We start from the raw sequence: 13,896 nt of genomic DNA, 5'->3' as shown, positions 1-13,896 counted from the left end.
AGCGGCCGCCGTCCGGGCTCCGGCCCGGGCGCAGAGTCATCGCCCAGGCGCCCCCAGGCGGGGCGGGCCGCGGACACGTGAAAGCTAGCGGGCGCTGGCGGCGTCAGGAGGCCGGGCTCCCCGAGAGGCAGAGCGCTCGGCGGGCCTGACGCCCCCACGCGTCTTCCGCGCAGCAGTCAACGACCAGCCTTCGCGGGCGCAGCGCGCGTGCGCAAAAACGGGACCTGCAGCGGTTGGCGGCGGCGCCATTCTGCTCATGCGCCGACCGTTTCCTAGCTGGGCGGTGGCCAAGGCAACAGGAGAAACTGGCTTCCGGTCGAGCAGGTCTCGCCGGGATCCGCGGCTTTGCGTCCAGTTGCGTCCCGGTCCGGCTCCCCCAAGGCCTGTGAGCAAGCAGTGGGGATCGGCCAGGCCTTCTCGGTTGGCTCTAACCCTGAGCAGGTGTCCCACCGCTCCGCCACGTCGGTGGGGAGCTCCTGTGCCCCGAATCCCAGGTCTCGACCCAGGGGCCTGCCCGGGGGCCTGGAGGGGCTGGGGCCTGGGGGGCCCGCCGTAGGGTCAGCGGCAGGCGGGCTCTTGGGGTCTTCATCCATTGGACCTGTGAAAAGTAATAAAGGGAACCCTCACTAAACTGCAGCCAGGAGGCCAGAAGGGGGAGCTCTCACACCCTACCGCGCAGCCTTAACTGCAGACCCAACAGGAAGGTTACTACTTACTACCGAGCCGGAGGAAGGAAGATTTTGATCCCAGCAACAGCCCAGCCAATGAGAGACCATCACAGTGCAGCCAATGAAAAGCCACCACACTTCCAACTCCCAGTTTCTTCCAATGGATTCTTTGTTTAGAACAGCCCCTCGCAACTCCCACTTCTCCTCTATAAAAGACTCTCTCCTTTGTTCTCTGCACGTGCTTGTGCTTCACCTTAGATTTCTTGTTCTGTTTTCCAATTCTTTACTGTTCCTGAATAAACCCATGTTGCTGCTAAAGTAATTGGCTGTTATCTTATCAACAGTCAATTACGAACTACAACAGCAGAATCATAACAGGGAAGAATCGTCTATCACAGGCCCCAACAGGAAAAGATGTACATTGCATCTTGTACAAGAAATCAACTACCTCAGCAACTTAGCCAATGAGAAGCCATCCTCACCCTGAACTCTCACTTTTTTCCAAAGGGTTTTCATAAAAAACAAACCAAGAAACAACAACAGCAACAAAAAGCAAAACCCACACAAACCTCTCAACTTCCTCATTTTTCTCTGTAAAATAACCATTCCTCTCCTTTGTTTGTTGGACTTACCTATGGCTTTTGCTATAGCTTGCTTGTCCCAAATCGCAATTCCTCTGATGTTCTCAAATAAATCCACTTTTGCTCATTCTTAAGGTCAACGGACTTGATAGTCTTCAGGATGTACTAAAGGTCACTGCACTGGGACTTCCCTGGTGGTCCAGTGGTTAAGACTCCTCACTCCCAACGCAGGGGGCCGGGTTCAATCCCTGGTCAGGGAACTAGATCCTGCATGCATGCTGCAACTAACAGCCTGCATGCCACAACTAAAAGATCCTGCAAGCTGCAAAGAAGATCCCGTGTGCAGCAACTAAGAGCTGGCACAGCCAAATAAATAAATAAATATTTTTTTAAAATAAGAAGAAGAGACTTAAAAAAAAAAAAAAGATCACTGCACTTTGCTGTGAGCATATTTCCCCTCAATAAACAAGGCAAAGCAGTTCTGTACTGCCCAGGATTGCTCAGCTCACGGCCCTACCCAGTGTTCTCTGCTGGTGAACCTCAAACTTGGCCCCTCTCTACGGCTTTCCAGGCCCCAACTGCCCACTCCCTCCGTGGGGAGCCCACTGCTTCCTGCCTTCTCAGCTGTGACCATTTCTGGGCCTCAGGAGGGCTCCCCAGCACGTGCACCTACTGCTCAGCTTGTCTGAACCTGCTCCAGAAACATCTTCCTCCCCTCCTGCCCCTGCCCTTCTAGGGGTCATCCCTGGGGTCTCTTTGGGTCTTCTCCCACACACAGCTCTGCTGGCAGTTCCAGCAATGTCCTCATGCACCCCTCCCTGCACAGTGAGTTACCAGGGAAATGGTGGCATCTGGAGGATGCATGTGCAGGAGGGTGAGTCACAGGCTGTCAAACCTGAGGGTGCAGGAGCCCCCCCACCCCCACCCCACGACCTGGTTCAAAGGGCATGTTCTGGGCCCACCCCCAGGGTGCCAGCCCCACTAGGTCACCTCGGGCTCCCCCGAGACCCTGGGAAAGAGCTAGACGGAGCATGGGGCAGATTCCTGGGTGGTCCAGAGCCGGGTCAGCACAGCCTGTGGGCTCTTGTCCCCTCAGGGCCCAGCCGGCTGCAGCCCCTGGATGGACGCGGCCCTGGGAACAGTCGGTGTTGCTCCCACACGTGTTGGTCAGAAACTGCAGTCAACAGGCCGGGCGGCATCACAGCACCTCGTGTTTATTGGAAATCCCCACATTCTGTGGAAAATCGATGCAGTACCGATAAAGCAAACATTGTGAACAAGTAGGCTAAAATGGAGGGGGAAATTAAGGGAAATAAAGAAGACAAGGCTTAAAGGAAGTTTATGGGTTTCCAAAATAGATTTGCTCTGTTTTCTGTGCATGGATTGTGGACAAATCACTTTATTTTCATTAGTCTCCTTCTACCTAATGTGAAAATTAGGTTATTTGGGCAGATGATAGGAGGTGATTTTGACAACCACTTAGCACAATGCTTACCATATAGTGGCCAACAGATGTTGATTTCTCCAATGATGTGAGTCTAATCTATAATCTTATTTAATGAAACACAGCTTATCTTATACACATTGTCCATTGAAGCATGTAGCTGAAATTTAAAATGCACTAACAAAGATGAGACAATATTTGAATAATTATGAGATCCACTAAATAGATTATAAATTAATTCCAGGTTCTAGTTCTTACACTGAAAGCCTTGAAACATTGTAATATACTTATTTTAAGTGAGAAAACATCTTTGGATACAATTCTGGGTATCTCAGCATATTCTTTTCTTACATTACTGTAGGTATAGGAATGTGCCTACCTCAAAAGTAGTATGTGAAAAGTAATCAAACTGGACTTCCCTGGTGGCACAGTGGTTAAGAATCTACCTGCCAATGCAGGGGACAAGGGTTCTAGCCCTGGTGCAGGAAGATACCACATGCCGCGAAGGAACAAAGCCCGTGAGCCACAACTACTGAGCCTGCGCTCTAGAGCCCACAAGCCACAACCAGTGAAGCCTGCGTGCCTAGAGCCTGTGCTCCACAACAGGAGAAGCCACCTCAATGAGAAGCCCGCACACCACAACGAAGAGTAGCCCCCCGCTCACCGCAACTAGAGAAAGCCCACGCACAGCAACGAAGACTCAATGCAGCCATAAATAAATAAATTCATTTTTAAAAAAGAAAAAAGTATTCAGATTAATTTATTCGTTTTGAACTGACAGGTAACACAAATGAGACTAGTTCGAATTAGTCAGATGTCAATTCAAAACTAGGAAGAGGCCGGTGCCGCCTGTTGCTCTCCAGATGGGAAATCGGGCACTGGGACCCAGAGCAGCCACACCAGGGGCAAGAGACCAGAGCCAGCTGGTTTCTCCCTGCCTCGGCCAGGCTGCCGGGGTGCAGCAAGGGGGCCAGGGCCCCAGAGAGCGGGGGTGGAGCGCGAGCCTCGGGATCCGGTCAGAAGCTGCCGGCAGGCTGGGCGGGGACGGCGCTCCCCTCCTGGTTAAACTCCAGACTAATCAGCCACCACGGGAGGGAGCCCCCAGCACCGGCATCGGTCCCGCTGGTTCCTGGAGGCTGAGGCCTCAGGCGGAACTCGAGAGAACTCAGTGCCAGGCGTGCAGGCCAAGCTTCCGGAGAGCCATCCCGACCTGCTGTCGGTCTCAGCCGGGCGGGGAAGGGGGCTGGGCTGCGGCCCCCAGGTCAGCTGCCAGGGAGGGAGGGGCAGCCGCTTCCAACTTGTCACCCTGTGAGGGGAGGACACTGTCCTCATCTCTGCAGAAAAGCGCGGGGCGGCTGCTGCCGCTTCTCACCGTGCGGCTTCGCCTGGGGCCGGGGAGCCACCATGCCGTCCTGCCCCGTCCTGCCCCGTCAGGTCTCAGCTCAGACGGGCCGGTGCGGCTCTTAGCCGATGATGCCACACTCCCTCGGGCCCCCCATCAGCCTCCTCTGAGCCCCCTGCGCAAGGTCCTGAGTCCCTCTGCCTGCGGCCCGGACCCCACAGCAGGAGCAAAGCCAGAGAGGCTGAGTGGGCCCACAGCAGGCCTGGGGTCACTTGGGTCCAGGGCACCGGGTGGCGGGACAGTTCCCACCCTCGTGGAGTGAACCGGCGTGCTTACTTCTGTGGTCCATGTTCTCAGTCAGAAGCTCAGAGCAGCCTGCTTTCCTCCTTGGAGCCCAGGCCAGGGCTGCTTCCTCAGCCTTGGGGACCCCGGGGCCGGCAGGTCTAGGAGGGATTCAGGCCTGCAGTGTCCTGGCCGTGTCCACGTCCAGGATGAGTGGGGACCTGAACTCTTGCCCTCTGGTGGCAGCCACACCAGTGCTCATGGAGTAGTGTGACCTGGTGGACAGTCATTGTTACTATGCTGATTGCCACGGTGACAGTCCTGGGACAGTGTGAGGGCCTCCGGAAGGCTTCCCAAAAGGTTAGCCTTCCGCACGCAACCTTAGCCTGGCCTGGGACCTTGGGTTTCTGGTCTGCAGCCAGAGTCCAGGACCCTCGCCCAGCCTGGGCCATCCCAGCACCAGACAGGCCAGGCCTGGGCAGACACTGGGGGTCATGCTCACAAGGGACAGTCTTTTTCTTTTTTTAAAGAGAGGACTAGGTTTTGTTTTTTTGTTGTTTTTTAAATAAATTTATTTATTTTTTTCTGTGTTGAGTCTTTGTTGCTGCACGCAGGCTTTCTCTAGTTGCGGTGAGCAGGGGCTACTCTTCATTGCGGTGCGCGGGCTTCTCACTGCGGTGGCTTCTCTTGTTGTGGAGCACGGGCTCTAGATGCTTGGGCTCAGTAGCTGTGGCTCGCGGGCTCTAGAACGCAGGCTCAGTAGTTGTGGCACATGGGCTTAGTTGCTCCACGGCATGTGACATCTTCCCGGACCAGGGCTTGAACCGGCGTTCCCTGCATTAACAGGCAGATTCTTAACCACTGGGCTACCAGGCAAGTCCCAAGGGACAGTCTTGGGAGTGCGGTGGGTAACTTCCCTTCCCCCTGTTGCCTGGGGTGGGCGCTGGCTCTGCTGCTGTGGCCCCTCACCATGCCCTGGAGTGCACACTGGGGAAAAGGTAGCCCTTCTGTCCTCTGGTACTGAAACCCCTGGAGCCCCTCTCTCTCCATGAGGAACCAGTGAAGGGACTGGCCTGAGGGAGAGGGGAGGGAGTCCCAGTTGAGACCATATGCTGTGCCATAAAACAAGTCTACATAAATTTAAAATGTTTGAAGTCATGCAACGTATTTTTTTAACCACAATTGAGCTAAATTAGAAATAAAAAGAAGAAAGATTTTGGAAATCCAAAAATACTAGGGAAATTAAAACAGCACACTTCTAAATAAAGCAAGGTTCAAAGAAGAAATCAAAAAGAAAATTGGGGGCTTCCCTGGTGGCGCAGTGGTTGAGAGTCCGCCTGCCGATGCAGGGGACACGGGTTCGTGCCACGGTCTGGGAAGATACCACATGCAACGGAGCGGTTGGGCCCGTGAGCCATGGCCGCTGAGCCTGCGCGTCTGGAGCCTGTGCTCCGCAACGGGAGAGGCCGCGACAGTGAGAGGCCCGTGCACAGCGATAAAAACAATTTTTAAAAATTGGAAAATTGGACAATATTTTAAACTGAATGAAAACAAAAAATCAAAATTTATAGGATGCAGTTAAAGCAGAGCTTAGATGGAAATGTATATCTGTAAACATTTATATTAGAATAGATAACAGATCTCAACACTTAAAACCTAAGTTGGGACTTCCCTGGTGGTCCAGTGGTTAAGAACCCACCTTCCAATGCAGGGGACGTGGGTTTGATCCCTGGTCAGGGAACTAAGATCCCATGTGCTATGGGGCAACTAAGCCAGCGCGCCGGAACTAAAGACCACATGTGCCACAACGAAGACCCAACGCAGCCAAATAAATAAATAAATATTTTTTAATAACCTTAAATTTCTATCTTAAGGAGCTAAGGAAAAAAGGTCAAAGTAAATCGAAAGCAAGCAAAAAATAAAACTTAGTGAAAATCAGTGAAATAGAAAAGCAGAAAATTAACAGAGAAAATCAATGGAACAGCAAGTTGTTTCTTTGGGAAGATCAGCAAATATTTAGCTAGACTGATCCAGAAAAAATAGAATGAGGAGTAAAAGAAGAGACATCACAACCGACCTTACAGAAATCAAAGGGATTATCAGGGAATTTATGAACAACTTTATGTCAATAACTCAAAGTTTAGATAAAATGGAAAAATTCCTAAAAAGATACAAATTACCAAAACTGATGCAAGAAGAAATAGAAAATATGAATATACCTATAAGGAAATTGGACTAGTAATTTTAAACCCTCCCCCCTCCAAAAAAAAAGCCCAAGCCCAGGTGGTTTTGCTGGTGAATTCTACCAAACATTTAAAGAAGAATTAACACCAATCCTTCAAAAACTCTTCCAGAAGATAGGAGAGGAGTAAACACTTCCCACCTCATTCTATGAGGCCAATATTAACCTAAAACCAAAACTAGACCGAGGCATCACAAGAAAACTACAGACCAATATCCTCCATTAATATAAATGCAAAAATTCTCTACAAAATATTAACAAACAGAATCCAGCAACATATGGAAAGGACTGTACATTATGATCATTTATTTCAGGAATATGAGCTTAACATCCAAAGATTAGTTAGTGTTATACACCATATTAACATAATAAAGAACCAAGGGTCTTCCCTGGAGGTCCAGTAGCTAAGACTCCACACTTCCAATGCGGGGGCCCGGGTTCGATCCCTGGTCAGGGAACTAGATCCCACATGCTGCAACTAAGAGTTCGCATGCCGCAACAAAGATCCCGTACGCAGTAACTAAGACCCGGCACAGACAAATAAATAAATAAATAATTTTTAAAAAGCACCCAAACCACATGATTATTTCAATAAATGCAGAAAAAAAGCATTTGAAAAAGTCCAGTACCTATTCACAATAAATATTCTCAACAAATCAGGGATAGAAGAGAATTTCCTCAACCTGCTAAGGGCACCTATGAAACCCTATAGTTATCATTGTACTTGGTAGTGAAAGACCAAATGCTTTCCCTCTGAGGTTGGGAACGAGGCACAGTTGGCTGCTCTTACCATTTCAGTCTTCGGACTAGAGGTTCTATCTAGTTCACGCACCCAAGAAAAGAAACCAAAGGCATCCAGACTGGGAAAGAAGGGAAACTGTCTACTAACAGACAACATGATCTACAAAATGCTCAGAAGTCAACAACAAGCAAAAAACCTACTAGAACTAATAAGGTACAAGATCAATACTCAAAAGTCAATTTTATTTCTACATATTACTGACGAACAGGCCAAAAATAAAATTAAGAAAGCAATGTCATTCAAAATTGCAGACAAAAGAAAAAATACTTGGGAATAAATTTCACGAAATAAGTGCAAGCTTATTTACATTAAAATCCGCAAAACATTGCTGATGGTAAAGATGATCTAAATAAATGGATTGAAAGACTCAATTTTGTTAAGACTGAAGTTGTCTTTTTTTTTTTTAATAAATTGATTGATTTTATTTTTGGCTGTGCTGGGTCTTCATTGCTGCACGCGGGCTTTCTCTAGCTGTGGCGAACAGGGGCTACTCTTCACTGCGGTGTGCAGGCTTCTCATTGTGGTTGCTTCTCTTGTGGAGCACGGGCTCTAGGTGCGCAGGCTCAGTAGCTATGGCTCGCGGGCTCAGTAGTTGTGGCGCATGGGCTTAGTTGCTCTGCGGCATGTGAGATCTCCCCAGACCAGAGATAAAACCCGTGTCCCCTGTGTTGGCAGGCGGATTCTTAGCCACTGCGCCACCAGGACAGTCCCAAGACTGCAGTTTTCTAAGTAATTGATCTATGAATTCATTGCAATCTCTATCAAATCTTAGCAGAAATTGACAAGTTGATCCTAAAATGTATATGTAATTACAAAGGACCCAGAAGAGCCAAAACAATATTGAAAAAGGACGAAGTTGGAGGAGTAACACTAGGTGATTTCAAAACTTAATGCAAAGCTACAGTAACCAGGACAGTGTGGTCCTGGCATAACAACAGACATACAGATCAATGGAACAGAATCCAGATTCTAAAAACGAACCCTTACGCTTATGGTCAACTGATGTTCTACAAAGGTAGCAAGAAAATTCAATGGGAAAGGAGAGCTCTTTTTCAACAAATGGTGCTGGGTCAATTGGATACCTAGATACAAATGAATGAATTTACACCTTGCCTCATACCATATAAAAAATTAACTCAAAATGGATCATAGACCTAAATGTGAGGACCAAAACTACAAAACTCTTGGAAGAAAACATAAAATAAAATCTTTGCAGCTTTGGGTTAGGCAAAGATGTTTTAGATATACCAGAGCACGATCAACAACAAAAAATCTGATAATTGGACTTCATCAAATTTTAAAACTCTCGCACTTTAAAGACAACATTAAGAAAATGAAAAAACATGTCACAGACGTGGAGAAAATATTTACAACACATATATCTGATAATATGGTTAATATGGGCAACAGATTTGAATAGACATTTCTCCAAAGAAAGTACACAAAAGGCCAATAAGCACATGAAAAGATGTTAAACCTAATCAGTCATTAAGGGAAACGCTCATTAAAACCACAATGAGAGGGGCTTCTCTGGTGGCTCAGTGGTTAAGAATCCGCAGGGGACACAGGTTCCAGCCCTGGTCCGGGAAGACCCCACATGCCGCGAAGCAACTAAGCCCATGCGCCGCAACTACTGAGCCTGCGCTCTAGAGCCCGTGTGCCACAGCTACCGAAGCCTACACACCTAGAGCCCATGCTCCGCAACAAGAGAAGCCACAGCAATGAGAAGCCCACACACCACAACGAAGAGTAGCCCCCTCTCGCCACAACTAGAGAAAGCACGCGCGCAGCAACAAAGACCCAACACAGCCAAAAATATATAAAATAATTAATTAATTTTAAAAAACCACAATGAGAAACATTTACATTTATTAAAACACTACATCCAAAACAGAAAAATACACAATTTCCTCTAGTGCTCATAGAATATTCACCAAGAAAAACCATATTATGGACCATAAAATAAGTCTCAGTGTATTTAAGATCAAACAATATACGTTCTCTGACCATATTGAAGTTAAAGTAAAAATCAATAACAGAAATACATGCAGAAAATCTCCAAATATTTGAAAATTAAACAACAGCCTTCTAAATAACCCATAAATCAGAGAAGAAATTACAAGGAAAATTAGAAAAAATATGTAACTGAACAAAAACACAACGTATCAAAATTTGCAGGATTAAAAGCTTAGTGGGAACTTTATAAGAAAATAAAAGTCTTGATTCCTTGATTCCTCCTGGACCTCACATTTCCATTCTCTCAGTTGCTCTGGGGTTATTCGTGACCCCTCACTTTCTCGTCCCACGTCTTGTCACCTCTACACCTCCTGCCTGGCACACGAATTATCCCAGTAACCCCCTGGCTGGTCACACCCTTCCTCCCTTGTTACCCACATAGCAGTTGGGTGGTCCTTTCTAAAAGGTCAGTTGAACAGTGTCACTCTCCTGGTCTAATCCCTCCAATCTCATTAGAATAAAGCTGGGGCCCTCTACACAGCCAGCGCCGTCCCACAGGACCTGGCCCACGACCCCTCTGGCCTCCTTCCTGTCTCCCCCTCCCTCCCTCTGCTCCATGCCCTTGCACCCCCCTCCCTGGAACACCCTTTCCTCAGATATTTGCATGGCTTACTCTCTCATTTCATTCAGAAAAAAAGCAACCTGAATTGATTACTTAGTCATCTATTGATTCACACAGCCATAAACATTCATTATCTCACACAGTTTCCACCGTCAGGAGTTTGGAGCAGCTTGACAGGGTGGCTCAGGCTTGGGGTCTCTCATGAGGTGACAGTCAAGACATCAGCCAGGGCTGTCATCCCTTGAAGGCTCGAAGGGGGCCGGAGGGCCCCTGGAGTTTCCAAGGTGGTTCACTCCCATAGCTGGCAAGTTGATGCTGGCCACTGGCAGGGGGCCATTGACAAAGAGTTCCTCTCCACACTGGCCTCCCCCAGAGCAGGTGACTTGGGAAGGACAGTGCCAGAGGGAAGCTGTTCCTTCTAGACATCACCTCAGAAGTCACACGCTGCCACTTCCGCCACGTTCCACTCAGTGGAAGAGTCATTCGGTCCACCCACATCCAAGGAGGGAGGAACTGGGCTCCCCTTTGAAGGGATGCATGTCAAAGAAACTGCAGACATGTTGAAACCACCACACGGTCCCATCAAGCTCTATCCTCGTATTCTGCTTTCCTTTTCCTTGGGGTACATAACGCGGCATGAAATGGTCTAAGGTGCTTATTTGTCTTCCCCGTGTTCAGTCGGGGATCTAACTTTTCCACTGCTGTACCCCAATAACTTAGAGGAGTGCCTGCCACACAGCGGGAGCTCGGTAAATGTCTATGAGTGAATGAAATGTCAAAGTCCAGCCTTGCATATGGTGGGATCTGTGGGGAGTTTGTGATGTTGGGAAGATGGGCTTCCAGGAAAGATGGGGTTTGGAAAGTCAGAGAGTGTGGGGACAGGGAGAGGAGGGCTCGTGCGGGGAGGCAGGTGGTAGAACCATGTGGATGAAGGTGTGCGAGTGCAAATCAATTTGAGGGCAAGCAAGACGGCACCACAGGTGTCTGCAGCTGTGGTCTGTGAGGGTCCTTGGGCTCCCCCAGATCAAGGATAGAGTCCTGGTGGCCAGGCCTTCTGACAGGCAGCCCCATCTCCCCAGTCCTGGTCTGGAGGCAGGCCCTTGCAGTGGGTGGGCACCAGGCAAAGGCCCATCCTCTGCCCACTTGGCCGGCCACAGGCAAGGTGTCTGCACAGAGAGCTTGCATAGTGGCTCCTACCTGCCTGTCAGCTTCCTCCTGAGAGAAATGTGTCTACAGGTGGCTCAATTCTCAGAGATTCACCTCCAGAAAAGATGCAGAGATGGCTTCTTGTCACAGTTTCTGATCTAGCCAAAATCTTAGGGAAAAACCCTGAGTGGTCTGCTTGGGTCATGTGACTACCTCTCGGCCAATAGACCAAGGCCAAGGAGGGGCTGTATCTATGATTGACAGCCCTTGCTAGAGCCCCTGGGTTGGAGTCGGGGAGGAGGTGAAACAGTCCCCTCCCCATGGGGCAGACAGGGCCTCGCGCCCACCGAGGCCAGACGCAGCAACCCAGGTCTCCTTGGTCCTCACCACAGAGGGTGATACACCAAGATTCAGAGGGGTCCAAGTCCCGGCGGTATCTTTGTGTGTGTGTGTGTGTGTCTCACAGGTACGTTTATTCATGCATGCATTTATTCACTGCTGCAAGTCAACACGACGTCCCACGTTCCCACAACACAGCCAGACTGATGGCCCATCTGGTTAATGATGACCATGAGAAGGTGCAGGACTGGAAGCTTTCAAGGCTTTACTTCTTTGATCGGCACTCCTGATTTTATAAACGATGAAGCCCATCACCCCCGTTCCTACCCAAATCTCCTGGTATTCTTGGGTTAGGGCTTCACGGGGATCCAAACGTTCTTAATAAGGTTTCAAGAACCTCAGCGCAGGACCCGCGACCCACAGCATCTCTTTCACAGCAAGACAAAGCAAGGTCGAGTCCTTCTGCAACCGCACCGCCCTTGCTGGGGGCGTGGAGGAAGCCTACAAGGTGAAAGGGAGTACAGAGCCCAGGAGAGATTCAAGCACGGGAGGGGCTGAGGCCTGGGACACGCAAGGGCCTCAGGACAGAAGCTTGAGCACCTCCAGCCTGGGGGAGGCGGTGGTGTGCCGGTAAACTGGCCTCTAAAGGGAAAAAAGAGGCCTGGTTTGCAGGGCTTGGCAATTTCCGTGGTATAAGTACGCCGACCGTGACCAAGTTCAAGCTCCCAGCTGTGTAACAGCCAGCCCTCAGGTTTCTGGCTATTTACAAGTTCTTGTTCCAGGACCAGTAGGAGCTTCTCCAGCACCCCCGACTGGGGGATTGGGGTGGATGGAAGTGGCCTGAAGCTCTGGCGGCAGCCCCCTGCTGAATCCCTCCCTCCCCGCAATGTCCTGGAGCTGTCTGGGCCACACCAGAGCCGGCAGCTGGTGGCTGCCCATTCCCGGGCACGCAGGCAGCCTCCAAGCTCTGAGCTACTGGAGACTGCCGACCCTGTGGAGACAGGGCCCACTCTGGGCCCCTGAGCACACCCCACATGCCCTCCTGAGACTCCACAGGAGGAGTTGTGTCCCCAGGGCTGGTGTTCCTTCCACTATAGACCTCAATCCCACAACAGAGAGAGTTGTGGGGCTGCAGCCGGATGCAGGCAGACTCACCTCCAAGCAACGATTTTCTTGCATCGGGAGAGAAGGGGACAGGAAAGGGAGCAGGCCAGGCACTGCAGCCCCTGCCTCAGAGCAAGGGAGTCCCGCGGGGTCTGCTTTGGGCTGGGTGTAGGGAGGTAAGCCTAGTGGTGAGAGCTGAAGGGGGTGTGACCCTGTTGGGAGGGACATGGCTCCTCCCCTCTCCACTGCTTCGGACATCACTTAGGTGTGGGGACGACCCTGCTTTGTCCCCATTGGGGGCTTTTGCTGTTGGGTCTGCAGAATCCTCAGTTGCCATTGGAAACGGTGATGTCACTGGCAGCAGGCGGAGCTTCAGCCATCCTTTGAATTAGGGAGAAGGAAGCACACTGGGTGGGGGGGACGGTGAGGACAAAGAATTGGGATCACAAGCACCAGAGGACAGGGAGCTTCTGGAAAGGGGCAGGAGGGGGTGCTGGGAGTGAGTTAGGAGAGGGGCTGCCAAGGGGAGGAGTGTGGAAACGGGGCAGATGTATGCGATGTCTAGCCCGGCATCAGCAACCGCTTCCTGATGTCTAACCTTAGTCCCATCTGCTGCAGAGACGACTCCCTCTGGCCGTGGTCTCTCCACAGCTGGTTTGGTTCAGACCCTCGGACTCTCCTGGAAGATCCAGCTCAACAAGGGGCGGCCACTGTCACCCCTTCTATTCTTTTTAACCCTCTGGGGGAGTCCAAGTCACATGGCCAGACAGATGACGTCTCTCCCCCATTTTTGAGCCCTTCTGGAGAAGAGGTCGCCACCGCCCCTCTCCCAGAGGCACGGTTTAGGGCCTCTCCACACGCCTTGGTTTCCAGCCGGCAGAGTCAGGCCCCGAAGTGTCACTGACTGTGGGTGAGGACTCGTGCACGCGCGTGTGCGCACACACACAAACTGGCACGACACATTCGGTCATGTTAAAGGACACGCAAGGCTGCACGCAGTGAGGCGAACCCCTCTAACCTCTCCAAACTCGGCTCCCTGCAGGTTCGAGACAGCCCAGGTCACTGTCTCAGCGACCCCTGCACACACGCGCTCACACACGCGCACACAGGCGTCCCCCGCTCGCGCGCGCTCTGAAAAATGCTGGCACGAACGCAGGCGCACACTCTGGCGCGGGAGGCGCCCCCGCTCCGGCTCCGTGTTGGGAAGCGGGGGCGGCGGGAGGGGTAGGAGACGTTGGTCCCGCTCGGCGCTCCGCAGTCGCCGCAGCCGCCGCAGCGTCGGGACCGAGACAAGCGAAGACCGCAGAGGAGCTGCCGGCGGCGGGTCCTTTCGGCGCGGGGCACCCGGAGCGGCGCCGAGACCCGCTT

This window comes from Lipotes vexillifer, unplaced genomic scaffold (genome assembly GCF_000442215.2).
Source record: "Lipotes vexillifer unplaced genomic scaffold, Lipotes_vexillifer_v1.1 scaffold636, whole genome shotgun sequence".
In the NCBI taxonomy this organism is placed as follows: domain Eukaryota; kingdom Metazoa; phylum Chordata; class Mammalia; order Artiodactyla; family Lipotidae; genus Lipotes; species Lipotes vexillifer.
This window is presented reverse-complemented; position numbering follows the sequence as displayed.